Source organism: Chrysemys picta, chromosome 8 (genome assembly GCF_011386835.1).
Source record: "Chrysemys picta bellii isolate R12L10 chromosome 8, ASM1138683v2, whole genome shotgun sequence".
Taxonomy (NCBI): domain Eukaryota; kingdom Metazoa; phylum Chordata; order Testudines; family Emydidae; genus Chrysemys; species Chrysemys picta.
Window position 1 is genome coordinate 108275115 of NC_088798.1, and position 26726 is coordinate 108301840.

A 26726-nucleotide genomic window follows, 5' to 3' on the forward strand; every position below is an offset into this window, starting at 1 on the left:
CACTTTTATGAATCAAAGAAGAATCTGGCAAAGGGTCACGCCAAACACTGCAGCCAAAGAACGAGGGAGAATTGTAGAATGATTTTCAAGATCTCGCACATTCTCCCTGTGAAGGTCTTTTCTCAGACTCTAGAGAAAAGAGGGACCTTTTACTATGGGTCTTGGTGGGGGTTCATTTTTCTTTCAGGAGGTAGAACACTGATTCTTTCTTCTCTAGAGGATCGGCCCCCGTCCTCTCAAAAACAAGACAGGAAAAAGGCAGCAGCATCATTAATCTTAAACTTTATCTCCTATTAGTGTGTCAATAAAACAATCTTTTCTTATGCCACCCTTTGATATACTGGACATGTGTCAGAAAGACACAGGCCATCCATATCTTATCGTACATTAAGAAGAGTCATCCCGAAATGTACCTTCATTACTGCGACAGTCATGTCAAAAAGAATCGACTTATTGTCAACGCATCTAACCTAACAATGTTAATGGACCCTTCAGACATCTTCTCGTCCTCATTTGTTTCCTACATGCCTATCAAAGAGACAATGCTAGATAGTTACCAAGCTCTGGGGAGTGGTATGTGTATGTGCTAAGAGAGTCCATGACAGCTCTCTGGGCTGTTTGTAATGAAGTCAGATGGGCAGATGGGAGGAGGGATTGGGGAAGTCTTTTCTTCAACACTACAGGAGATGCAACGTGGAACTTTAGGCTTCTCCGCTGTTATATTTCCTCCTCCTCTCTCACTACTACCGGTTATCAGTTCATGATGAATTTCTGGTACATCAGCATTCTTGTGTGTTACTCCATTGCTCAGCAATATATGGACATGATTTATCTTGCATTTCACCCATGCACATCCGCTTACATCTCTGATGTTGCAGCCTGGGGAGTGTGGGGCTCAAGCCATCACTTGAAGGATAGACATCCTTTGGAGCTGTCAGAAGGTGAATGTTTGACATTGGGCAGAAATGATTTCCATGTTTTACCTTTGCCAAGTCAGTCACTGCAAAACCTATTCTGAGAAAGGCCGTCCTTTTCTATTATGAATGAACTTGCTCTGTGCCAAACAGTGAGTGGCTGTCTGGTGCTAATCAATGGTAACAAGACAACCTCTTCTTAATACTAGTGAATAGAGTAAGAAACAGTTTGCCTTGTGGAAATTGCACAATTGCTTTGTTTAATGAAACAACATGATTATAATTTTCCTGTTAAGGCAAACAATCTTTAAAGTAAATCTCCCTCACACATAGCTAAGCATCTGTAGGACTCATCCTTCTTCCTTGTTAAGTCATGTTACAATACATTCCTGACTCATGGATTTTGGATCATAGTCTTAATCAATCAAACCTGATAAACAAACTTGTTTTCTATAATATTGGCTCAGTATGAGAAGTAAGTCAATGTACACCTACTTACAGATCCAGGGCTCTGCTTAAACAGATTTCCACTTCTAGTGTGCAGTACTTGTGCAACCAGGGGAAATACCAAAACATTTGCCATTACTAAGAGTATATATGGTATCCACTCCATGGCTCCTACACTGGTGATGGGGGCCCAGACTCACTAAGCCAGATTTGGATTTGGGTTTGTTGTTCTAGAATTGCTCAGGAGAGCTGGGTTATTGACACTTCCACTTTTTTCTTTTCAAATAAAAGCAAGCATAAAATCATTTGTTCTGAAAAAACATGTATTCCATAGTTCAAGGGGTTACAAGCACTTGGCAAGTCTATAAACCAAAGAAAGTACATCAAGGTTGGCTCCCCTCCACCTTGACAATGTCCTGCTACGTCTAGGTTGGGTTCATTCCCATGTCATTTGAACAGAATGATCGAACTGCTTAAATAACCTTACAGTCTGAGTCTTGAGGGTTTTTTCCTCCTCCGCTCCACCCCCTTTATGTGAGAAAATCATAGACCTTACCTTCAGTGTACAGGAAAAAGTGTATTAATGTGCCAACATCAAGTGAATTCTATAAGTCTTCTATTCATTAAGCCCCCAGTTCCGCCACACATAATTCATCTCTGCTCAGCTTTGCTCCTCGATGGTGTGCTAGTAAAATAAAAAAGAAATCGGTATTTAGCCAAAAAGAGGGGTTCCTGGCTCCAGCAATCAACTTGCACCTCCTGACAAGGGAAAAGCAGACGTGCTTTGCCAAAAACAAAATACCCAAGCCTGTGTTAGTTGTGGTGGGTTTTTTTTTTAAAAGCCTGCAATTGGAAGATATGATATTTACATTGTTCTTTAAAGGTTCCCTTTTGTAACACACTTTTGTCCATAATAAAGTATTTCTTTCCTTGATACTTTCCCAGGGTACTTCTATGGCCCTCACCACCATAGTGTCTAAACACCTGTATGATTATCATTGATTAGTGATGAACCTGAAAAACTCTTGGGTCCAAACATAGCACTGTGGCTGGGAATGGATTGCTCTGGATCCAAATTTTGACTTGGGCTCACTGATAGTGACATTGGCTATTGGATCATTTCAGAGAGACTCAGTCCAAAGGCCCTTAGCCAAAGGCCCTTAGACATTAAAGAGCCAAATTACAACTACCCAGGGATAGCCTTACGGTAACAAGAAAACCTAGGCATTCCTTTCCCCACCTAGTGGCCATATGCAGGAAGCTGCCAGAAGGTACCCTTGTGCTCCCTGTGAATTCTAGTAGTGCTACACAGACCGATGTGGGGACACAGTGGGACTATCGCTATGGCCCTGTCCCCATTCCAGGGTAGCACTGGTAGGGGAATGCAAATGTGGCAAAGGTTGTCAGTAAACGTGCATGACCCTGGAGGCATTATGCCTTACACAGATATAATCCTTTACTGCACAGCACCTGCCAAGTTCTCCACAGACTACAAAAGCCAAGACTGAGCCCAATGGGTTTGCTCAGACAGCAACAAAAAGCGAGTGCCCTGTGAGCTTAAGAAAGGAAAATTTTGGAAACCAGTGGTGGTCCACAAGGGCAGATGGTCAAAGGAGCATGGACGAGACAGATCAGCTCTCCTTTCCTAATGGATAAAAAATTCCTGCCCCATTGCAACCCTGCTGAAGTATGAACCAAAGACAGACTTCCGGGGGACTTATGCAGGCAGGATCAGATTAATAAGCAGGTTTAGGGCCTGATCCAAAGCCCAGGGAAGTCAATGGAAATGAGTGAACTGGACTTTGGAGCAGGGCCATAAAGCAGAAGGGAAAGCAAGAGAGTAACCCTGGAAAGGGTGTCTGCTTTGTATCACACCCAGAGACAGGAGAAAATAACCACAGGGGAGAGAGGAAAAACAACTTGGACGTGTGTGAAGAAGCCTAAATCTCAGTCGCACTAGCCACGGAAGGAAGTGATGGAAGAAGGGGGGAGGATAGCTCAGTGGTTTGAGCATTGGCCTGCTAAACCCCAGGGTTGTGAGTTCAATCCTTGAGGGGGCCATTTGGGGATTTAGTTGGGGATTGATCCTGCTTTAAGCAGGGGGTTGGACTAGATGATCTCCTGAGGTCCCTTCCAACCCTAATAATCTATGATTCTATGAAGGCACCATGTACGATAGAGCAGGGACGAGGGCTGCTTGCCGCGAAGAAGAAGAAGAGAAGGACTACTAGCCTTTGCAAGGTTCCTGTGGCTGCACTTGGATTCAGGTGGCACTGCAGGACCAGTGGCAATGCCATGAAGTGGCCTCTCTCTCTCTTAGTGAGATGGATGAAGCTGTGATGAAAATAGAACCCAAAGTATTATGCAAAAAGCACGTAAAAAGTGTTCGTATCCTCTCCGGCTGGGGTGAGAATTGGATAAGAGCAATAAGTTGTTGCCTGCTAAAGCTTCTGCATTCAGACTGGGTCAGAGTCTGAGGCACTTACTTGGCTTTTACTCAGACCTCAGGTAATAACCCCCCCGGGCCAGCAATAGGGTTTGAACATGCAACTACCAGTGATAAAGCCATGAGCTAAAGGCATAACTCCATTAGCTGTCAGATGTAGTAGACTCTTAACCTCTTATGTGGACTAGCCACTAAAGGAGTGACAAAGACCTACACTCTTTTAGCGTGGCTTAAACTTAGTTGGGAAAAGTTCCTATTGAGTTCATTGGGAATGAGTTTAACTACGGGCTAGGTGTACAACGAAAGACATTCAGCTCAACATATTGAGACATATACTGCATATTCTTCAGGTTTGATGAGAATAAAATTAATTTACAAAAGAGTTCAAGGCAGAGGGCCTGATTCTCCATTGCCTTGTATCATCACTTACACCAGAGCAGAGTGACTGTAATGCTGTCATTTTGATCTGTAACTATTTACTTTCTTGGGGTTGGGGTTTTTGTTTTGTGTCTGTACAGCTCCCAGCACAATGTAGTGTTCCTCAGTGCTACTGCAATACAAATAATAATTTACGCTCATTTTGCACTGGCAGAAATGTCTACGCAAGGACCAGGCCAACAGCAAATAAGGCCCATAATATGATTTATAAGACAAGCACAGTTACTGTGTAATTATTATTGATATCTAGATAATTAAGGCTGTACTTTACCTGGCAGCATTAATTAATGCTTTTTTGAAAGCCCCATTCACAAGTAGCCGTTAAGTATTATTCCATTAACACTTTGCAGCTGTACTGGAGCAAAAACTGCAGAAAACGACGTGCTGGAGATAAGTGACATAGGCAGCTCCTGCTATTGCTATCCTGAAAACTACTCACCAGAGAAAAAGTTGGGAGACTTTAAAGGAGCTCAGGTAGGTCTCCATGAAAAATGTGTTTGCTGTCACCACTCAGCCCCTCCCCCCAAGTCCTGAGTCCTCACACCACATCTGCCCCCACAGCCTCATGTTTCTCCCAAAGGCCCAGGCTTTGGGGTTTGGGAGGATTGATGCTGGCCAATTGACGAGGAGAGATCGGGTTGCACAGTGGCCTCGTCAACAACGCTTTTGCTGAGTCACTTTAAAAAATGTCTGCTCCCACTTTGGCACTTCGCTGACGCAGCATCACAGCGAAAGCCGCTGGAAGCAGCATCCCTGTGGGATTGGATGTGTTTTTTAAAGAGGCGGGCATGTTGGAGTTAGATAGCAGAGCTGTTGTGAGTGGACTGAACCCGATTCTGGGGTCCTGGACAGCAGCCATGTTTCTTTCTTCCATGAATTCTGTCAGGTTCCAAAGCCTCATCTCTCAAAGAGAGAGACAGGGAGATTCTGAAGAGCACTTCTGAGTGGGCGGGAGGCCTGATTATTTGCAGTGTGGAACAGAGAGAGAGCTTTTAAAATGTGGGCAAGTAATTTTTCTTGAAATAAAGTAACTCCGATATCTGCTCTATTAATCTGAGGTCACTGGGGGTTGGCAACAATGAAGCTGAGGGTAGAATTTGGCCCTTAGCACATAGAGAACAGGATAAAGGGGGACTGTATCTTCCATTTGTTACATGTATTCCCTTTATAAACCCTGATGCAAATCTCCCACCTTGTATTGTACTTTGTGCAGGCCATTTCTGTCAGGTGTGTATGTTTCCAAGTGTATCCTCTTGTACCACAAATGCAAATAATCACTTAAAACTAAATCCATAAGTCAAGGGACTCTTATGCTGAATTTACTCTACTAGCATTTGCAGAAAGGACCTGAAAAATAACAAGGAGTGCAAATCACACAAAAATCATCTCCAAGATTAATTTTCTTCAGGGACAATATCTATCTAAAAAACAATGTAAGTGAAACAACACACTGCAAGGGGAAGTGGATTTAATTTTCAATGTTTTTTTTCTCCAAATGTCCATTCCCAAAACAGCTATTAAAGAAAGAAAGAGAGTGAGAGGGAAAAAAAACCCTCCTTACTACTACCAGTTGTGTCCACGGAAGTCCCATCTCTAATCTCTCATGGGAGGCACTAAGAAGCAGCTTTTTGTGATGTTTAGAGATTTATAGAGTTGGAGACGGTGAAAGCATTTATTGCTAATGGGTAGCGTCATTTGCATCAATTGTCTGTACTTTGAGAAGTTATATGGTGGGAACAACGTGATACCAACTCCTATTGCATTCCAGCAGAAACAATGATAAAGGCTGGTGAACCAAAAAGCTTTGGCAAATACATTTAATTTTTTTTTTAATTTTCACAATCCTTAACCACACATAATATTTGTGTAGTCTCAACAGTTACGGAGACTTTTACAGTTTAAAACGGAACAAAATGTGTCAGTTCTTAGAACCTATGTTGCCTATTTCAGTTAATTATCTTTTTGTAGCTCTTACATGGCCCCTAGTCTCTGATCCTGGCAAATAAGTAAAGGGAAGTAGATTTTCAAATATATATTTGATTAATCTTTAAATATGACCTCACCAGGGTTCCCGGTGCTGAGTAGTTTAACAGTTTAAATCATAATTATGGGTAATTTTTAACCATGTGCCTACATTCCCTATTGCATCTGGCTTGGGATCACAGACACTGTAAAATGGATAAATGCTGTGTACAGGACATATCATGCTTCCCTAACTTCATGCTAACCCACCGAGGCCCTGAGTGAGCTTGCTTGGGAATTTGATTACCAATATAGAATTGCTTTTCCTGCTAACTATCTCCGCATTATCTGCATCAAATAGGGCCTGATCCAAAGCCCACTAACGTCAGTGGAAAGTTTGTCATTGATTTCGATGATCGTTGAATCAGGCCATAGGGCAAAACACATCACTTTAAAAGTGGTTCAGTTCACCTTTAAGCCCTATTTTTCACTTACTTTATTTCCTGTGGATAGTCAGTTACTTGATTCAGTGGTTGGGAACCCAGCAGAGCAACAGGGCAGCTAGTCACTGCATTCTGCAGGTTCACAATACCTAGGGTTGCCAACTTGCTAATCGCACAAACCCAAACACCCTTGCCCCGCCCCCTCGCCCCACCCCTTCCCTGAGGCCCTGCCCTGCCCCGCCCCTTCTCTGAGACCCCAATCCCTCCCTCCGTCATTCACTCCCACACCCTCATTCATTTTCATCAGGCTGGTGCAGGGGGTTGGGGTGCGGGAGTGGGGTGAAGGCTCTGGCTGGAAGTGCGGGCTCTGGGGTGGGGTTTGGGGTGCAGGAGAGGCCTCAGGCCTGGGGCAGGGGGTTGAGGTATGGGAGGGGGCTCCAGTCTGGGGCAGGAGGACATGTGGGGTGCAGGCTCTGTGAGGGAGTTTGGGTGAGGGAGGGGGACTCTGGGCTGGGGTAGGCGGTTGGGGTGGAGGAGCGGGTGTGGGGTGCGGGCTCTGGGAGGGAGTTTGAGGGTGGGAGGGGGCTGGGGTAGGGGGTTGGGGTGCGGGAGGAGGTGAGGGGTGTGGACTCCTGCCAGCCAACGCTTACCTTGGGCAGCTCCCAGGAGTGACCGGCATGTCCGGGTCCTAGGCTCAGCAGTGGCCAGGTCGCTTTGCATAGTGCCCCTGCCTGCAGGCACACCCCCGTAGCTCCGATTGATTGCGGTTCCCGGCCAATGGGAGCTGCAGAGTCAGTGCTCGGGGTGGGGGCAGCATGCAGAGACCCCCTGGCTGCCCCTGCGCCTAGGAGCCAGAAGGCGGTGCCGATCGTTTCCAGAAGCTGCGCGGAGCCAGGGCAGGTAGGGAGCCTGCCTTAGCCCCACTGTGCCACCGACTGGACTTTTAGTGGCCTATTAAAATTTCCCGGATTACTTTCAATGGCCACCACGAGATTGATTCTGATTCCGGGAGACTCCCAGGCAATCCTGGAGGGTTGGCAACCCTAACAATACCTCCTTGCTGGGCACTTCAGGACTTTACATACGATTGTTTATTAGGTGTCTACAAGAGAGGTTCAGCGAAGTCCTTAGATCACCCAGTGCTTTTAGCATTACTTAATTGCAGCAATACTAGTCTGTACGGCTGTACTGTAAGTGTATAAGACATGAACCTGGTTCACCTGTAGCCTGCAGTGGATTAAACCCGTGAAGCACCAACAGTGATTCTCCGGTTTTACCCGGGAATACCAGAGAGGAGAATCAGGCACACGGAATGTCTGCTTTATCTGAGGTCGGAGATCACGTTGAAACTTGCTGATAGGGGTGGATTCAGGTCCAGCAAATCAGCGCCCTGCTGTGTTTGCCTGAGGAAATGAGGGTGTGTGGTGGGGAAGTGCTACACAGTAAATGTAATTATAAGAGGAGCTGTGCGAGAAAAGGCAGCATCCTAATGGTGTTACAGCCGGTGCTCATTGCCCTGTGAAAGGCCAGAGAGGTATGGATGGCCGGCATTTCTAATTCTGTTAAGTGTCAAAATCAATGTCTGATGGGTTCTCTTAGAGCCAGCCAATGGGAAAGTGCATGCGAAGGTGCCAATTTAAAATGGGAGGAAGGGGGTGGGGGCTTACCAGAATGAGGGAGTGAGACGACTCTTGAAATTTAATTTGCTAAATAGGGTTTTAAAAGCGTTATTTAAAAATAATGGCATCATGGGGCCATTTCCAGCCTCCTCCTCAAATCGACATGGAGCCCATGCTCAGCTTTCCAGGCACAAGCGACACAAGTAAGCAAAGGCCCTGTTCCTGCAACTCTGGAAAGCGCCCAAACGAATTATGCTTCCTTATTGAAAGCAAATGAAGAAAAAAGAGGCTCTGTCAAGGAGCAGGAGCTGCGTAATTGGATTAAAAGCTACGTGCATGTACGGTATGGGGATCGGCGGAGCCCCACCGCCCTCTGGCTCCTGCAGCGACGGCAGGCCGAATGCAAGAACCTCACGGGGGGTGGGGAAGTGAGAGCTGGAGTCATCTCGTGCAACGTGATCGGCATCCCAAGCCTGGGGATTTAGCCAGCAGTGGGGTCCGTGGATGGATTGCAGGCTGGGGAGTTGGTGCTGTAAGAGTGGCTGGCAGTGCTCATTAAAGACAGTGTCTCTCCTCTGGCACTGAATGCAAATTAAGGAGCAATGTATGTGTTTGTGGTTCATTAGCAGTCAAGTGGTTTGTCCAAAATACATTTCACTTTTTCTCTAAAGGGACGGCCCGTAGATTCAATCCTGAGATTCCTTATGCATTTCAAATGACTTATTCCAGCCCAGGCTTTTATCCACTTGCTGTTATTTAAAAGAAGTTCTGGGTTCAGATTCCTTTTCATCCTTCCACATGGAAGTAAAGACTTTCTGGGGAAAGGTGCAATTGCATTGTACAGTTAAATCAAGAAGGAGGAACCTAAAAAATCCTGATCAAGGTCTGGATGAAGAGGCTCCTCCCACGTCTGAGGAACTATCACAAAGCCACCGCTTGAGTTGAGCCGGAAACATGATGCAGAAGCCAAAACCGTTCCTGAGCTTCTGGCCTCCCTGGGCAGAATTTTCAGATCGGTTCAGCACCCGTAACTGGGGCCAGATTTTCCTAAGCGCGCAGTGCATTGGGTGCACATTTGGGGCTGAGTGCTTAAGAAAATCTGGCCCCCGTCAAGGGTGCTGAGTTCTTGAAACTCAGGCGCTGAGCTTCTTTTGAAAACATAGCTGTAAGTCCACGATGAGCCAACCCTGGATCTGAACTGAGCCCCGAACTCTCAGGGTATTTGGATCTAGCTGCTCATGGCCCTATGGGTCTAATCCTGAAACCTGCTATGCTTCAAACTCCCACTGGAGCCAAGGAGTGTGAGAGGTGCTGAGAATACGAGACCAGGCTCTTGGTCAGAGGAGAGAGAAGCCAAGGAAGTTTGGGGACAAAGCGGAGGTGGGGTTCTTAGTTTGAATACGAAGAAGTATTTGGAGTCAAACCAGCAACAGATTGTGCCATCTTTTTATACCGTGACCCACATGTGAATGCCTTCTTTGTCTGCCTTGGGGGTTCTCCCTCCTCGGCCACACACACTCCTTGATAATATACATGTGCTAAACAGGATTAACTCTCCATAGTTTGTGGGAGCTGCTTCTTTCCCTTCCCCGTCCCTCGTCTCACCCCTCCGCACGCCCCTTGATCACCCCCCAACGCAGGCCCGGTGCGGAGTCCAGCTTCCTCACTGCGGGGCAGCTGGTAATGTGAGCCGGGTTGAAAAGAAGGCTGTCAAGCTCATTGGTCAGGAAGAATAGGCGGTCGGCTGGTCTGCAGCTTTCCCTTTGATCGGCGGGTATAATCCCTGCCAGGAGGAGGCTGAGTCAGAATAGAAAAGGAGAGCGAGCTGTGGGCTTTCCTAGGGTACTGAAGCAGCCCAAACCGAAAATCCTGGGATCTGGGGGATGTCACCCTCTGAACGACCCAATTCCTTCCATTGGCTTTTGGCAAGTTTCTAGGACGGGCCTCTTCTGAAGGGAAAAATACAGCAGCAAAGAGCCAAGTGATAAATAGGCACCACGACTCCCCCTTCTGATCGCAAGAGGTTGAGTCACATTGGGACTGGGGAAAACGGTGCTCTGTCCATTCCGCTCGGCGCTCCGCCATGGATCCGGGAAGGCGGAGTCAGCTATTTTTGCGCTATTGCCCTTCCCCCCCACACTTCTCAATACCCTTGGCAATCCACCTTGCTGGTCTGGGCCGGGGAGTGGGGACTGGGCAGGCTGGGGGTGGGGAGAAGATGGCTACACACTGGGTAGAGCAGCGCACCTCAGGGAAGTCTTTCTCATGGAAAATGATGAATGAAATGGAAAAAAAAAATTCCTCTGAAAACTTCCCAGTTTGCAACAAAATGAAAAAAAAAATTCATATTGATTTTTGGGGGGAAAAGTCTTTCATTGCAATTGAAACTGAATGGAGTTGAAACAAAACTGGGGGGAGGGGAAGAGAAGATAATCCCCCCCCCCCAATTTTTTCCTTTTTAGATGCTTTAGAACAGTGGTTCTCAAACTAGGGCCACCGCTTGTTCAGGGAAAGCCCCTGATGTGCCAGGCCGGTTTGTTTACCTCCTGCATCCGCAGGTTCGGCCGATCGCGGCTCCCACTGGCCACGGTTTGCCGCTCCAGGCCAATGGGGGCTGCGTGAAGTGGCGCGGGCCGAGGGCCGTCCTTCCTGAGTTTGAGAACCACTGCTTTAGAATACTTTTCCCCCCTTTCCAATCGACCGGAGTTGGACTTTTTCATTTTGAATCGCTCTGTGGAAAATGAGAAAATTTTGAGCAACACAGAAATTTTCAAACACTTCTAAAAATGGCATTTTGGTCAGCAACGTTTTCTGACAAAAAGTGTCAGAGAGCTGTGGTGAATGCCATCTCCACTCTCTGCCTTGCGGAACCTGCAGCACTAGGGCATGTTATGTCTTCCACACAGCCCCATACAGGATGAGGGTCTTTCTCCCTTTCACAAGGAGTGTGGGTCAGAAATGTGGAGGGTCAGGCCTAGTGGTAAGAGTAATGGGAGTCAGTAGTCAATGTGGTGGCAGCAGATCTGGAGCCAGAGGTCAAAGCCAGAGTCAGGAATGAATCATAGAATATGAGGGTTGGAAGGAACCTCAGGAGGTTATCTAGTCCAACCCCCTGCTCAAAGCAGGACCAATCCCCAGACACATTTTTACCCCAGTTCCCTAAATGGCCCCCTTAAGGATTGAACTCACAACCCTGGGTTTAGTAGGCCAATGCTCAAGCCACTGAGCTATCCCTCTCCCCCCCCCCCCATCAGGCAAGAGTAAGGCTGGGAACAAGGCTGGAGCAAGAGCAGGCTAAGGCCTGTAGTATCTGTCACCACTGTCCGGCTGGGGAGAGTTCCAAGCCATGAAGTGACACTGGCGAGACTGAGCAGCTGTTTCTCCTGTGAGGCTTATATACTTGAGAGTCACCAGACCAGCTTCTGGCTTGTGGACTGCCTGGAACCTCATAGAGGAATGACTTATCACATGTGGCTTCATCAGGCTCTAGTTCAGGGATGATGCATCACATTACAGAGGGCAGGGCAGGTAATGGCCACAGGTTATCTGATAAGGTGGGACTTAGGAGGGGGAGCTACTGGGAACTGTGGTGTATTGAAATGGTAAGCTGTCACTAATTGCTGAGGGGGCGTTCCTGGTCCTGCTTGCAGGCTAAACGGCTCTGTAGGGAAGCGTGTGATCTGGGCCTAGCAGCAGACAGATAGTCTAGAGTAATGTGGGGTGAGCTGGGCTTCTCTGTTTTACGGAGCAGCCTGCTTTGTCTTTCTCTGGTTTGGGGTTCTTGTGTGTTATGGTTCTGAATTCTAAGAAATAAAATAGTGTTACATTACAACCTTTCAACAAGAGTATTTTATGTTTTCTGTCTAACTTTTGTGTGTGTGACATGAACGTAATAGGTACCAGGACTGCCAATGAGGTAACCCACCTCTGAATATGACTCCAGTCTCCAGCTGATCACCAGGGATTTGTGGGAGTCAAGAGTGAGTCGTTCAGTCTATTGCATGTGAGAATACACCCCACCTCCTCCAACTGAATAACCTGGGGGAATTTCTACCAAAAGAACCTCACAAAGATTTCCTTGGCATTGGTATTAAGGTGGGAGGGCTGAAGCATGTGTGTATTCTATAAATATACAAAGGTCTTCACTCCCCAGGGTCAGTCTAGGTGCAAGAAACCCCATGTAAGATAGCTCTGGGATAATCTGATCCCCAGATAGGCTCTTATCACCACAAATAGTTAGAGATTGGTTTAATCTCTGAGGCATGTAGTTTTATAGCCCTTCCAGCACTCTTACGGTCTTTATCACCCATGTAACTTGTTAGTAGGCAGGAAAGAAACACTGGGTTGGCTTGTGTGACTATCCTGCCATCTCTTTGGCAATCCAACAAAGACGACACACCGAATTCGACAGTGAAATCACTTTAACAGGAAACTATCACACAATCTTTCCATGGTTTGAAGAAATCTTTTCCTTTTCTTTGTGTTGTTTAATAACCTCTTAGAAACTTGAAGCCAAAGTCTTTTCTATCCTTCATAACGCTCAGGTCTTTTACCACAGAGCAGCTGTGGAAGGCTTGGCTGCTAATGTTCCTGTTTTGTTTTCGAAGGAGCATTTGCACTGTACGGGAAACCCTACACTTTCAAAGAATACACGGGCTTACAAGCAAACCTAAGACAATGTAAGGATTGCGAATGAGATCATCCCTTTACAAAGGTGAAGACAATGCACCCAATCCTTCACTGGAGTAAATAGCAGTAGAAGTCCATGGAGCTGCACCGATTTGCTCCAGGTGCACAACTGGCTCAATTTTACAGTTTTTCATTCAGGAAGGATGATCTGGGAGCAGTTCCTTTCACTGTCCAGGTTCCCTGGGGTATGGGGGGGGGGGAGGGAGAGAAAAGAATGAAACACCCGAGGGTGAAGTAAGAATAACGTCAAATAAACTGAAAACTTTTCATAGGCTGCTTGGAATTTTCCTGGTAGATTTGACCACAGGGACAAAGTGAACTTCTTTGCCCATCGCTCTTTGCCTGAGGTGGATGTGGGATGTTGGTGATACAGCATCCAGCAAACAGGACAGCACAGCACAGCATTAATTACACAGAGTCATCTGCAGTCTTTGTGCAGTAACAGATGGGTTCGCCCCTCCCCTGGTATCTCATTTACAGCTTGCTGTACGGACTGCACAAAAGCAGGACATGGCATGAATGAATGCATGGAAAAGCAGGATGAGAAATCCCAGGCAATTTTTCTTTACTTTTTAAAATGAAAGCTCAGTCATCTGGCATAGAGCACATAACGCGCGGGCTGAGGAGCTCAACCCCAGGTAATCAACACATCCTGATTTTAACCCTGATTTCCGCCTACAGCCTTGGGAAAGTGACAACATCTCCACCTGGGATTTCCAGGGGATGATAACACTTATTTAGTGGTGTGACAGGTTAAATAGACACTGGGCCAAAGCCTGTGCTCCTAAATCACACAGGTCATCCCACTGAGGTCACCGCAACTCTTCCTGTGAGGAAGATGAGCAGAATTCGGTAGAATATTTGTGGAGCTCCTTAAACATAAATGCGAAGGACTATTATTATTTTGAGTCATGCACCATCACAAGCAGTAGCGAGTAGCAAGGGTCTCCTTAATAATCAGCTGGTGCCTGGTGGAAAACTGAAGAATTATCCATTTAGAAAGAATTCCCTTCTCTATGTATTGTGTATTTTATATATTTCTCTTTCCTCCTTTATTGGTCTTATTCCTTGATAATTGAACTTTCACGAAGATGGGAGCTTAGTTTCTTACATTACCAGGTCCATCTTCCCTAGCTAACGGAAGTTAAAAGGAATATTTTTCAAATGCATAAGTTAATCCTCTGTTTGCAGCACAGGAGGAACACGGTGAGATGTCTATTTGAAAGGTCAGTTTAAGACCCAGCCCATTTCACTACTGAGTGAAATCCGAGCCCTACTGAAGTCAACAGCAGTTTTGCCATTGACTTCAGCAGAGTCAAAATTTTGCCCACTGACTCCAATAGCTGTTGGATTGTGCCTAAATTGGGCAGCTCCTTCAATTCACAAAACAGGAGTCTTCCGAATGGACTTTTAAGAAGTAAAGATGCTATTTATGTACAAAGGTTACAGCTCATATGACTCAGCTTAACTTGACATGACATGATGGTCCCTGAAACTCCCCTCCCCATCACTTCAGGTGTCCAGGATGTGAAGGGTTTCCACACAGATGTCCAGCCCCTAACTACCAGGCTGAGAGACCCCAGGCCTGGGGAGTTAGCCAATCAAACAGTGACCATGAGGCACTGTGGGATTGGGGTCACAACTGGTCACAAGGCTGACTTTGGGTGGGGAAAGGCCAAGAATCCCTCAATTTTGAATCCTAAATATGCACCGAGTGCAAACTTCTCATTGGCAAACTGCTCACATACATCTAGACCTGCAACTTGGTCCACATGCTTTTCATGTAGGGTAGACACGATGCTTATGGAAAGATGTTCCATGCCTGTATTAAATATGCATATGCCAATTTTTTAAATCTGTTTAAAGTAAAAGTCTTTCATAGCAAACTAATGGATATGCAGCAGGGTAATGCAAACCAGCCAGTGTGCTGTTTGCACTTGGAAAGTCTTGGAAACAGCCATGCGCAAGATCTGCGTTGGCAAGGGGAAAATCTTGGATCCTCACAGCCAACAGTGCTGGCATCCGGAGATGATCATTGTCAGCAATGCCACAGAGAGATTTCTTACTCCATTGTTGCGGTTCATTATTAAATTACGTAATTTTCATTTTTTCCATCCTTAAGCCTACCACTTAAAATGGTTTGTCCCATGCAATCAAATATGATCCTTGAGCTTCATTTTTAAAAAAGCAACAGTAAAGTTCACTAGAATGGAAAAAAGGAAGAAAATAAAGGGAGATGTGTAGTATTTCACTTAAACGTATCTGTAGAATCCAACAGAGAGGCCCATTGCAATCATGCTGAATAAAGTAAATCACATCCCTTCAAAGCTGTTCTTTTGGGTTTTATTTTTTCTACATGTTTTGTGCATGGCAAGTTAATGCTCTTGATAGAACTGGGTACTGAACTCCTAAATCTTCTCACAGAAGAGGCACATCCCAGATAGTGGTGCTACAAGCTAGCCCAGAAATGGGCCTTTTCTCAGAGAAGGGTCAGAAAAGTTACCTCAATGTCCTCTCTTGGTCCTGGCTCCCTGATGAGAATAAGTGTCAGTTAGTGGCAACTGTGATATGGATACCTGTCAACTGGAAATTCACCAAGCTCACTTCATATTGGCCAGTAAACTGCCATCAGAGGGTAAAAATATTTGAACATTAATGACCAGGGCTGGATTTGAACTGGCAAACTAGAGGTAAATTTTTCTAAAGCTGTCACTACTCCCCTGACATATCAGGTTCCAAATGTGTTTCTAGAATATATTTTCTTTGCTAATGCCATCTATAGCACAGATATAAATGGGCCGGGGAGGCTGTTTCAACATTGTTGTCCCTGAAATTGGTTACAACAGGATTCCAATTAATCAAACAGATACCTGGTAAATTAGGATACCTCTCAGCAGGATCTAGAAAACAGACCTTTGAATTGTTGAATCCAATTCCAAATCAAAATCCCAGGGATATGTTTTAATCTGGGTGGGGATCTGAATCCATCACCCTGTCTTTTGTCCCCCACTACCACTGAAATGTGTGATGGGTTTCCAGTCCAGGCCATTTTCTAGTTCTGGCAAAAATGTTCTATATATTGGGGAATGCTAGGAATTGTATCATAGAATCATAGAACTGGAAGGGACCTCGAGAGGTCATCTAGTCCAGTCCCCTGCACTCATGGCTGGACTAAATATTATCTAGACCATTTCTGGCAGGTGTTTGTCTAACCATATACTGGGGAAAGCTGGAAAGGTGGGCATGTGATGTTGATTCCCCCACCTTTTAACCCCTGATAAATTGTTCTTAACCAGAATGGAAGCCTTTCATACAAGTTTCTATTGACAAGACCTGTAGCTTCTACTCTCTGTACATCCATTTATAAGCAGTGCAGAACAGGTGACTCAGATACATGTGAGTGCATTCACATCTAGTTTGGAAATATCACACCCATCTAATGGCAGGTGCTGCCCATCCATGCGGGTAGAATTGTCACTCATGCACTTAGCATGCAGGATTTTGAGAATGTGGCCTGCTATTTTCTGATTGCTTCACTTGACCTAGGTTGGTCTGTTGTGTGTATTTGAGGCACGGTGCTGTCCTGATGAGAGGGGGAAAGGAAAAGCTACTTGGTGATAACTAGCAGAGCTGTACAAAAAAAAAAAAAACTTTTCAGAACGCTGGGCTTGGGTTTCAATAGAGTCACGAATGTCCAAGATACAGTTTCATGACAGCTGGAGACTGTCTTTGTGTGTGTGTGGGGGGGAGGGGAGACGATGTGAAATCCACGGTTTTGACACAAAGCTATGGAAAATGTGGCTATTTTTGTTATATTTCACTGACTGGTGAGTGGTGAGTTTGACCCCAGCTACTCAAAGTGAACTTGGGGAGGGCTGAAGTGAACCCTCATGAAGCGATAGCAAAAATGGGGTTGCAAGGAGCTCTGCAAACCCAACCCCCACGTCTCATGTGGTTCGACTAAGTAGCAATTTATGCAGGACAAGTTGTCCCACTGCTCCTGTCTCTTTATTTTCCCCCCTCCTTTGTTTTGTGTTTTCTTCCATTGCTCCTGGGACATTTGAGTGACAATAAGGCAATTGTTTCTTCGTGAACAGGGCTCAATGAAATAGCACCGACAAAGTGACACTGCAAGAAAATGTGACAAACATACTGTACTCCTGAGTGGAATACCGCTGTTGCCTCAATGTGTAACTCCTAAGAGGAAAAATATCCATCAAGATATTGAATAAACAGGGTATTACCACTGTAGCTTCCCCTCCATTTTTGAAAACATAAGGTTTAGATTTTCCCCTTCACTCTCTTAAAATAAAATCAACCCAATTTTAATTACATTGCTCAATCTCAGTGCATTTCTACCTATATTTTCAAAAATGATTTCCCTTTGTCTTTCAATCCAAAATGCAAAATGACCTCAGACTGTGTGATTTCTTCAGGTTTTTCCCAGGTTAGATAGTGGGAACAGGTAATGTTTTAGGATGGCTCTGAAATTAGCATCACAGTGATTGAAAAGTGGCTAGTTTCCACAATAAATCTGAGAGCTAGAACCAGCCTGATAGTAATGCCAGAAGAAACAAGAAGTAGGGTGCGTGGGACATACTGGCTTAAAAGGAAACTGTGATTTTTATCAGCCTGAAGAATACAAGCTATGCCATCGGAACAATGGAAGTGGCTTGTAGAGAATACATTAACTCTGGTGGTTCTCTTAATTAGCTACATTAAGGAAGGCTGCCTTTCTGGTTGATAATCTTCAGAGAAAATTGATAACATGGAGTTTAAGGAGGTGGTGTCTTTTACCATCCCAAGTCCCATTTTCTAAAAGGTTTTTGGAACAGATTTCTAGACAAGCAAGGACAGGGTAAATGCCACTGAATGTATAATTGAGGACCAACACAGACACTTATGGTCTTGTATTAATTAATGAGATTTGTTGTTTATGGCTGTCATGTCAACTAATCACTAAATTAATTACATCTTCAGTGGAGAGCTCTGGGGCTGGGTGGCTTGGCTTAGTGAACAAAAGCTCTGTGCTATCGGACTTATCTCCGAAATCACGCGGTTGAGCTGGTTTTGATAGTCTCAGCTGAGAATGGCAGAAATGCAGAGGTGAGGCCTACAGAGGTAAGACCGGAGAAAATGCCCTCTCCCTTTTCCCAGAGTGACGGCAAAATTTGCTGCGGCTGATGGCATGTCTGCCCCAGATCAGTAATGTGGTGCTCCAGGCCCATATTGATGCTGTGAGAAGTCTAATCTCTCTTGCCCCCAATTACCCTGTTTGGGGGTAGGGCAAAGGGAGGAACTCTTTATCCTTATTGTTCTTGTCACCTCTCCCTAGCTGAGCTGTACTTCAAAGCTGCTAGCCAGGGAGAAGGATTTAGGCTGCGTGGTGACTTTAAGATTCAATCATCCCAAGAAGAACCTGCCGCCTTCTAGGATGTTGGGGAAACACTAGGCATACTCAGTGCATACCCCAACATAATTGCTGAAAGCCTATTGCCATAACTGGCAGTCAGGTAGGGTGGAGCCAGAGACTGAGAAGTGATGGGAGGTGGGCAGCCAAGTCAAGCTGAATTCAGGGTACATGGCCACCTTTGAAATCTGGATCTATATCTAAATTTCTCAGCTTGAGTTCACACCTCCCTCCTTAGTAAGCTGGCGAGTGCTTCTCCAAACCAAACTGGACCTCATTTCATCTGAGCTTCTCCCCTCGCTGTTCATGACCCATGATGCTGCGGGCCGTGAGCACTGTATTACACCCCCTGATTGAAAGAAATGGAGCTTTGGAAAGCAGGGGAGACACGTGGGAAAAGATTCATTTCCACGTCTTGTTTTCATTCAGTGTTTTCTGGCCCGCTCTATGACACGAGGGGCTGGCCCATTCTCATGCAGCGTCGGGCACTTCGATCTCATGCTACCACACGCTGCAGCTGAAGCTGCCTGTTTAACGCATCTTGATGGGAGCCGTTGACTGGTCATTTGTGGCCAGTGAGCTGTGGGGGGCAGCTGGACTTCGGGCTGTGTCAGTCCCCATTTATCATGTCTCACTCGAAGCCAGGCACAAGTGGGCACTACTGGCTGGAGCTGCTGGGGGCGGGGGAGGGACGGCACTTGCACAGAACCAGCATGGATGATTAATTATCTCTCATGCAGGCAATGGTCCTCTGAGGTCAGAAATGAGGCTGCGGGGCAGCTAACGGGGAGCCGCCTTTAATCTGCCTGACTTGTGTCACTGCTTAAAGGAAATCTCTGTTATCAGCCTTTAGCAATTTGGCTATTGTGCAAAAAGTAGTTTTCGGGAGACTCAACTTCTCCTGGAGAGATGCTCCTTTCCCATATGGGCTGTAAAAGTGAAACGCCGTTTTCAAATCTGGGTGCCAAAAATTAGGCGTTTGTCTGTATGCAACTACGGCTCCAGTCTGTCAATCAGGTCAGAGTGGGAGGAGCCCCCTTCACCTTAGTGGGACTCAGTGTGGTTACAAGAGTCCACGCACGTGTATCTGACTGCATGACCGGGACCTAACTAAGTAGCTTGATTTTTCAGAGGCACAGTGCACCTGCAGCTCTAGTTATTCACAGTAGGATCTACACAGACTGCGACTGTGATCAGGGCCCTTTTGTGTTAGGCGCTGTACACAGACACACTTCGAAAGAGACAGTCAGTGCTCCAATAGCTTACAGTCTAAATCAACAAGACCAAGGGTCAACAGAGAAGTGACTTTCCCAGAGTCATGCTACATGTTAGTGGCAGAGGCAGGGATAGAACTGAGGTTTTCTGAGTCCTAATGCAGCACTGCCTCTCTTAGGGCTGGTCCACACTAATCCCCCACTTCGAACTAAGATACGTTATTCACGTAGCCGAAGTCGAAGTATCTTAGTTCGAACTTACCGCGGGTCCAGACGCGGCAGGCAGGCTCCCCTGTTGACTCCGTGTACTCTTCTCACGGAGTAGGAGTACCGGCGTCGATGGTGAGCACTTCCGGGATCGATCCGGGATCGATTTATCGCGTCTAGACAAGACGCGATAAATCAATCCCAGAAGATCGATTGCTTACCGCCGGACCCGGAGGTAAGTATAGACCTACCCTTAGCTGCTTTGAAAACCTGCAATCCGGGCTCTGAAAATGAGGCTAATGATTGTGGTACCAAAATGGAGATTAGATGCCTAACTTTATACACCCAAGTTTGTAAAATGTGTCTTAAGTAGAGTTTGCTGCGCACCCAAAAATCTTAGAACCAGCTCAAAGACAGAACTCCTGGGAACCCTTTACAGAGCATTTCTGTGGTGCTTTAAAATGAGCTCTTACTATTAAATTACATTTTTTTTTGTCCAAAAACTTGGCTCTTAGCTCTTTGGGGGAAAAAATCCCATTTGTAATGAGTTCTTCATCCAAGCAGGAGAAGATACTCCATACTGGAGGCCAGTTCTGTAAAGAAACACAAAAGGTCTATTTCTGAATAGGGTGTGAGTTTGAAAGGAAACATGCAATTGCTGGAGAAATGGAATCATTTCCACTCAGTTTAAAAAAAAAAAAAAGCCTTTCAGAGGAAGATCTGTGACTGCCACTCTCCAGAACTGGTTAACCTGTTGAAGATATTTAGTAGATGAATTCTGACCCATGCTCTCCACTTTACTATACCCTGTGACAGAGAGACACAGCATCTGCCATTTGTGTTCCTCTCCAGACAGTGAAAGCCAATCTTCCAGTGCCAGGGGAAAACAGGAGGGAAATTATGTAAATTTCTTAGAGTAGATTAATTTTACCAGCTGCGCTTCTTCCTCTCCAATCATAGGTCTGACTGGGAAAGCCAATCTAGATTATATGTGTCAGTTGCATATTCTGAGAGTAGTTCTCTTGGAATTTTCTCTGTTTGGGAAGAAGCCTGCGGCAATGCGAAATGTGCTCCCATTCAGCTATCAATCACTGCAAAACTGGGCTCAAGGGGACAGGAATGTTGTTACTTTTTGAAGCAGTGGGGTGCTGGTCTTTTGGCGCTATCCCAAGAGCGAGGTGGTAAATCTCAGTGTTAGAAAGAAATCCTTATTCTTTGGTATGAAAAATGGCAGAGTGTTTTCAAGTAAACAGGTTTCGCAGGCTGTGCATTTACAGCACAGCCTTGGGTAGTGTTATTAAGCACACGAGGCCGAAAGCTGAGTGACTTGAACCACCTGAGAAATGCAATTATCATCCCTAATTGCTCAGCCTGGAGTGGTTTGTTGCACTTAGAAAGTGGAATTTACACACACAAAATTGAGGCCAGCGGAGCTGATGCATATTTACTGAGCCTGGTAGGCATGGCCGTGACATCACCGGTGGCCAATCGGAAAGCTCGATCTGTGTCCAGCCGTTCCATCTCCCACACGGCCCTTTCCTTCCACATGCTGTCTGCTCTGTGCCTTGAACACCACTCACAGTCCAGACCAGATTCCACAGCTTTGTCAATGATTAATATGGGCTTTTTTTTTTTAAATGCTGCTGCACTACAGAGCATCTAACCCTGGGAGAAAAAAATACAGCCCTGTCAGAATCCTGTGGCAAGCCAGATTTCACAGCCTTAAATCACCATTAAGGTTCTCCATAAGTTTGATGGAAGCTTCGGGTTTTTTATCCCGCATACAAATCAAAGAAAGGCCCATGTTAGCCTGTGATAAAACACACACACAAATATGAAAGTGGGAAATGGTTTTACGGGTCTATTGGATGACATCATCCAAGGGGTGCAGTTCCAAGGAGAGGGGTATCCTATCGTATCGATTTTCCCAATCGCCTTAAGGATTGCTGCAGATCTTGGCATTTCAGTATATACCCTCTCCCCTGATTCAGCAAATGTCCTTCAGGTTAAGCACATGCTTCAGAGCCTTGTTGGATAAGGACAAACTGCTTAAAATGAAGCACTCGCTTAAGTGCTTTGTTGAACTGGAGCTTGGTTGGAGATTTCATTTTGTTTTGGGGTTGTTCTTTCACGTTACCTGGACCAGGGTTTTAAAACTGAACTCAAAAAATATTTGCAATGTGTACCAGACAAGTTGATTAATTTAGTGGAGCTAAAGATTTCCATAAAAATGTGGACATGGGTGTGATACATGGGTTAAAGAGCAAAATGTGTCTGATTCTTTATTGCCAGGCACAATCACTTTCAGAATTTTCCAATCACTTCCTCATGTGGTGGCATTTTTTACTTGCTCTGCACATATGTAAATGTTGACTCGAGGGGCAAGAGAGTGAAATCATTTCATGAAATATCACTTCTTAATGCGGTCAGGGGGAAAAGGAGCAGCATTCCTGTAGCCGGCAAGAATGTTTGGATCCCAACTCAGGGATGGTTCTAAGGGTGGGTGAGCAGAGAGGTTGTCCCCTTAGTACCAGCTTCCTTGAGGTGCTGCACCACTGGGCTCTTATTTTTTCACTCTGATTGGTCGGTCATTTTTGCTCCCTCTGGTTGGCTGGCCTATATTTTTAATTGATTGATTTTGCTCTGCCCGTTGGCCAGCTGTGGGTTTTGTTTTGTTTGATTTTGCTCAGCTGCTGGGGATGGATGCACTAAAAATGATTTTCATCGTGGCTGCCAAAAAGTTTGCGTCTGAAGCTGAGCTTCCTCAGAGTTCAGGGATGTTCAGATCCAGGGTGTTGATTCAGGCCCCATTCAAGTATTCATTGCAATGCTTGCCATGCCAGTAGGATCTGGGTAAGCCCGAGAAGTATTTTAATTAGGGCTGGTTGAAATCTTTTTGCATGGTTATTTGAAGGATGCAAAAAAATTGCATGTGCAAGTTGTTCATATTCAAAACTTTGCAATTAAATGATTAAAAAGGAAAACCAGTTTTGATTCTATTCAAAACTAAAAATGTTCATATCGAACGGAAATGATTTTCTCATGGTTTTGGGTCTGCTCCCATTCAGTGTCTTTTAGAGGGGGGAAAAGGGAGGGAAAGGGAAGGAGATCCAAAACCCAGGCTTATTTTTATTCCATTTGAGTCTAATCAAAACACTTTTAAATTTTTTTTCAATCGTTTCACTAAAAAATCAGTTTTTTGGGGGGGAAATTTTGAATGAAGAATTCACTTTTTCCCCCCTATCAGCTCTAATCATCCTGTTGTAAGGGGCGCTCAATGCATCTTAAATTTGCCAGGGTTTTCAAACTCTCTGGAGTGACTAGCCGATGCTGCACTGGCTGCACCAACTAAGGTTATCATTCCAGTAAGTATTTCTGTGCACTGACATTCTTGAAACTGTGTATGGTAAATGTGCATACAATGGAGAGAGTAAAAATCAACCCCCCTATCATCCCTGGATTCCCACTGCCCCTGGACTGTGTGGCACACACAACCCATGTTGACAATACAGGAATCTACCAGATTAGCTCCACAATTTTTGTCTGCTATCAGATGAGTCTGAGCAGCACGTGTTTAGGGAGAGCTGCAATTCCAGTTGTGATACTGACACCAAGGTTCACCTGCTTTTCGGGGGAAGCCTGCAAAGGTTTTGGAAATGAATGAGCTGCAGGTAAAGCAATGAACTCTCCAGTCTCTTCGTTAGGTGGGTTTTATTCATCTGTGCCATGTGGCCTTCAGCTTTCTGTTCTTGCTCCAGACTGTCCCATGCCATGGAGATTTTCCTTTCACTTCTCCAAGCCCCATCCCTATTCTGTTTTTATTAGGACTATTTGTAAAGCATTGCTGCAGTTAATTGATGAAATGGAAGCTATCAGTAGGAAAGCACTTGAGATGTGACAAAGTAGCTGCAATTTCAATAGCAGAAAATATTATTCTTTAGCATATGTCATTAAAAACGAACCACTGGATAAATGGCACCAGCCCCACCCCTCTCACCCTCACCCTGCTGCTGTGTATGTCTCCAGGGTCCGGTTATAACCTCATCCCAGGTGAGCACCGCTTTATCCAACAGGATGCCTGCTTGATTTAAAGGGGTGCCCTCAAGCTGAAATTTGAGTTTTAGGTGCTACACGAGTCCCACTGCTCAATTTTACAGTCAGATTTTCCTATTTTAACCCCCCCACCCCGTTCATCTGTGTAAGACCCTCTTGTTAAACTGAACCCCTGTACAGAAGAAATGGTGAAATTGTAAACAAAATGAAAAAATAGAAATACTTTCCCCTTCTTCTGTAACCGAAAGAGATCAATTTTAAGGGTCACTTATAATAACAGGAAATCGTTTTAGACAGACGTGTGTAGGGTTTTTGTCACGCTGACTGCGTTACTGTAAAAGGAGAAGTCTGGCAGACTGGATAGAAGTTTAGTGAAGGGTCAGGAAGCGTTTCAATTCGAGATGGGTGGCTTGAGTGTACCCCAGATTGGCAGTGATAAACAATTGTTACCATGCGAGAGCCACCCAGTGGCCAATGTGAAATGTGACTGTGTGTCCAAGCCACTTCTTAGTGAGCTGGTGTAAACACTCCACAAAAATCACCAGTCAAAGCAAGTACTACTTGGCAGTTTCAGCAGAGCGTTTAATGACTGTGTGTATGAAGGTACACTACCCTCTGACCTATAGAAAGAAGTCTCTCTCCAGAATAGCGCTGAGGTAGACTGGACCTCTTCGGTGGCTAAATTGAGGGCTTCATCCTCCATGGCTGTTGAACTACTGTATTTCAAAAGCACTAAAGCCACCCAAAAATCTGAACTCCATAAAGTATTGGATAATTCTATATTTGCTGAGTATCTGCAGGGAACCTTAATTACAGAGACCAAATAAGTCACCTACATTTGCGCTTTCCTGATTTGTTGTTGCAGCCATAGTGATCAACATTTTCATTGTCTATAGTCCTACTGTCTTGGGCTGTGGCCTTAAGTAGGGATAAATCTTCTAGTCAGTCAAGGTTAGGCCTGGTCAACACAAGATCAGGAAGCCTCAAGTGTTGGGTGACGTCATGTCGGTGGCATGCTTCTCTCTAAGTCAATAGTGAACCAAAGGGCATATTAGGGGGCACTGCCTGGCCAGATGTGCTGCATTTTGGATGAGACAAAATTGGAATTCCTTGGGTAAGAGATGGGTTTTAATGTCACTGTCCGAGCTAAACACGAACTCTGGACATTCCATTTCAGCCTATGCCAAGTGCGCCGGTAATTTCAAATAGGTAAGTTACCCTTCTCATCCTTGTGGTAATGTTATTGCTGTTCATAGGTGTTCATTGCTCTCTACTCCAGAGTTGGCTGCATTGCACTGTGAAGAAACCCCTGAAGAAATCTGTAGAGTCCCCTCAGGTCTAATTCTTCTGGATGCATGGGACTGCTGTGGTGGCTTTATTCTTCAGATTGTCTTTGCCATGTGGTGCCCTGGAGGGCATAAAGGGAGGGAGAGGAGGAGAGTAGACTCATATTCCACATGCCCTGGAAGAGCCTGAACACCACTCCTTCCCCAACATGCACATTTTCCAAAACTTTGGTCCCATTTCTCCATTATTGCCCTGTGGGTAGCCATTCACCCCGGCATAAGTGTGAAGGATGGAAGTGACGCAGTGATGAACATTTGCACTGTATTGAAGGGGAAGGAGACAGTGGTAACAATCACAAGGATCATATATAATGCAGGAAGGCTGTCTACCTAAAATATAAACAAAAGCCCTTTCCCAAGGTGATGTGCAGTCATCACTCATATTGACCGGCTCCTCAACCCAGCACATCCAGCCAGGAGAGCTCATTCAGAAAGCACGGGGAAAGTCTAGGGCAGGGATGGGCAACTTTTAGGTAAGAGAGGGCCACAAAATCCGCTAACAACCTTTCATGGACAGGGGGTGTGATGTGAGGGGGGTGGGGTGCTACCCTCAGGATGTGGTAGGCTCTTGGTGGGTTGGTTGGAGAGTGACCCTGTCCCACACTTACACCTCAGTGGCAGTTCCTGTCCCGCAGGGCTGGGCCTAGCTGGGCCGTTCGCTTTTGCCACAGTGTCATGTGCGCATCTGCATAAAGGCGGGGCCCTCCCCCCCACGCCTTACCCCACCCAGCCCCCTTCCTGGCCCTGGCACCGCCGGATTGCCTGGCCCAAGCTGGGCTGTGGTGGGTCAAAAAATGATCTGGCAGGGTGGATGCAGCTAGTTGCTATCCCTGCTCCATAGCACTGCTTGATTCTTTCATTTGCATCACCCGACAGTGTCTTTCCTTGCACCTGTACACTTATCTGCTGAGCTTTTCCAAGTACCTCACCAAGACACATTCCATGAGTCCCTGAGCACTCTCTGTTCCTAGGTTCCTAAGCAGTACTGGACCCATTTTACAGGTGGGGAAAAGAAAGAAAAACAGATGGGTCAAGGGCCCAATACTGATCCCATTCATGTTAGTGGGAATTTTCCATTTGACTTGGATTGGAGCAGGATCTAATCCTGAATGACACTTGAATGATCTAGTCCTCCAGGTCACACAATGAGTTAGCTGCAGATTTTGTAATGGAGCCCAGGACACGCCCAATAAAAACCTTCTACACTAAGCTGTAGACCGCACCGGTTCCCAGGATATCTCATCAAGTCTGTTTCCAGGGCACTTTCTCCAAACAGACAAAGCAACAGTCAAACAAATATAATTCAGTCAAGCACATCTCAGATCTGAAAAATGAATCCCCTTTCCACTCTCACACCCCCTCCCCCCACACATGCCAATCCCTGTGGAATACTCTCTGCATTAAGTATCCTATCTTCCATAGTTAGAGGGGCGGAATTTACACAGGTGACTTCCATTAATGCTAATGGAGTTACTGGCATTAATCCCCATGCACTGATGGGGGAATTTGTATGTATTCTTCAGCTAACACCCCAGGGG